A 2,190-nucleotide genomic window follows, 5' to 3' on the forward strand; every position below is an offset into this window, starting at 1 on the left:
CAAGAAGGGTTGGTGAGGAGCTTCATGGGGTGTGGTGAGAAGAGGAAATGTCCTTGGACAGGTTGTGATCCTGTCAAGTTTTATTATTGTTATTGTTGTTCTACTTTTTAGTTTGGAAAAGTTTCAACTAGAGAAATCAACAAGAAGAGTACAAAGAAATTGCTTTATTATTCTCTCCCTTTATTTCCTTTTTTCTGGACTATTTGAGAGCAGACTACATCTTTAGGCTTCTTAACCCTTTAATATTTCAGTGTGTATATCCTTAGAACAAGGAAAAGTTCTTATGTGAGCATAATACAAATTTAGGAAATTTAACACTGACCCAATACTTTTGTTTAATCAACAGTCTATGTTCAAAACAAATCAATTGTCCCCAAAAGAAAACTTTCATTCCAGGATCCAGTCCACAATCACATACTGCATTTAGTTTTCATCTGCTTTAGTATCCTGTTCTTAGTCTTTTGTGATACTGACATTTTTGTAGAGAACATGCCAATTACTTTATAGAGTCCCTCAGGGGGCGCCTGGGTGGCTCAGTTGGTTAAGCATCCGCCTTTGGCTCAGGTCATGATCCTAAGGTCCTGGGATGGAGCCCTGAGTTGGGCTCCCTGCTCAATGGGGAGTCTGCTTCTCCCTTTCCCCCTGCCCTCCCTCCCACCCCCCCTTCCGGCTCACACACTCTCTCAAATAAATAAAATCTTTTTTAAAAAAATCAAGTTTGCAGGGGCACCTGGGTGGTTCAGTCAGTTAAGTGTCTGCCTTTAGCTCAGGTCATGATCCCAGGTGGGGTCAGCCTCATGTTGCACTGGGCTCCCTGTTCAGCAGGGAGCCTGCTTCTCCCTTCCTCTCTGCCCCTGCCCTGCTCATGCTCTCCCTCTCTCAAATAAATACATGAATAATCTTTTTTAAAAAAATCAAGTTTGTTAACATGTCATTCAAAAAAAAAAAAATGTCCCTCGCAGCAGTGCGCCCCGTGGTCCTGCAGATCTGTCTCTTGCTTCAACAACGTTTGGACGGAACAGACCCAAGGACGCCCCTTCTACCAGCCAACGACCACCCTCCAACCTTATTTCCAGTTGCTACCTTTTGGAGCCATCTTCTTGGCCACCCTCTGCCTCTGGGACCACCCAACACCCAATTATGAGCTTAGCTCCTTAACACAGATCAACCATGAGCTCCCACATTTGTCAGTAGTACGCCCCCGAGGTGGAGGCCGCCGTCAACCACCTGGTCAACGTGCATCTGCGGGCCTCGTACACCTACCCCTCTCCGGGCTTCTATTTCCACCGGGACGACGTGGCTCTGGAAGGTGTGGGACATTTCTTCAGCGAGTTGGCTGAGGAGAAGCGCAAGGGCACCAGGTGTCTCTTGAAGATGCAAAACCAGCGTGGCAGCGGCACCCTCTTCCAGGACGTGCAGAAGCGGTCCCAAGATGAGTGGGGGGAAACCCTGGGCGCCATGGAAGCTGCCCTGGTTCGGGAGAAGAGCCTGAACCAGGCCCTTTTGGATCTACCCGCCCTGGGTTCTGCCCGCGCAGACTCCCACCCCTATGACCTCCCGGAGAACCACTTCCGGGATGGGGAGGGGCCACTCATCAAGAAGGTGGCAACCACCTGACCAACCTCCATAGGCTGGCCGGCTCCCAGGCTGGGCTGGGCGAGTATCTCTTCGAAAGGCTCACCCTCAAGCACGACTGGGAGCCTCTGAAGCCCAGCAGCCTTTGAGGGGTCCCTCTGGCATCACGCTGTGCCAGGGCTCGTGCCCTGAGTCTCTCCCTGAAGCCTCTAGGCAGCTTTTTAACCACCCTGGAGCCCTCTCCCAAGCCGTGGGCCAAATGGAAACAATGAAGTTTTTGCAGGGGGAAAAAAAAGAATGTCCCTCAGTTGAGATCTTCCTTATTTTTAGAAGGGGAATAATAACATCCACCACACAGGATTAAATAAGATTCATTCCTACTCTTAATTTAAAGGATAAATAAGATAGAATTTGAGATAAAAAAAAAACTAGAAAGGTCTATGCAAATATAAATCAATGTTTATATTCTTGATAATGATATTCAGTATCAGGACCCTTCAGGTTGAACTTGAGAAGCAAGTGACCTGAGACCTACTGAATCAAAAATTCAGAGGGTGGTTGAGAATCACTGTTATCATGGATTAAATGATGGGATGTATGGAAATAACTGGCATA

General features: G+C 47.6%; 1 pseudogene; it reads left to right on the forward strand.

Moving 5' to 3' along the window:
- The first annotated feature begins 1,170 nt into the window (after positions 1-1,170).
- On the forward strand, positions 1,171-1,724 carry LOC113930344 (annotated as a pseudogene).
- The last annotated feature ends 466 nt before the right edge of the window (positions 1,725-2,190 follow it).

The sequence above is a fragment of the Zalophus californianus genome, chromosome X, assembly GCF_009762305.2.
Source record: "Zalophus californianus isolate mZalCal1 chromosome X, mZalCal1.pri.v2, whole genome shotgun sequence".
Taxonomy (NCBI): Eukaryota; Metazoa; Chordata; class Mammalia; order Carnivora; family Otariidae; genus Zalophus; species Zalophus californianus.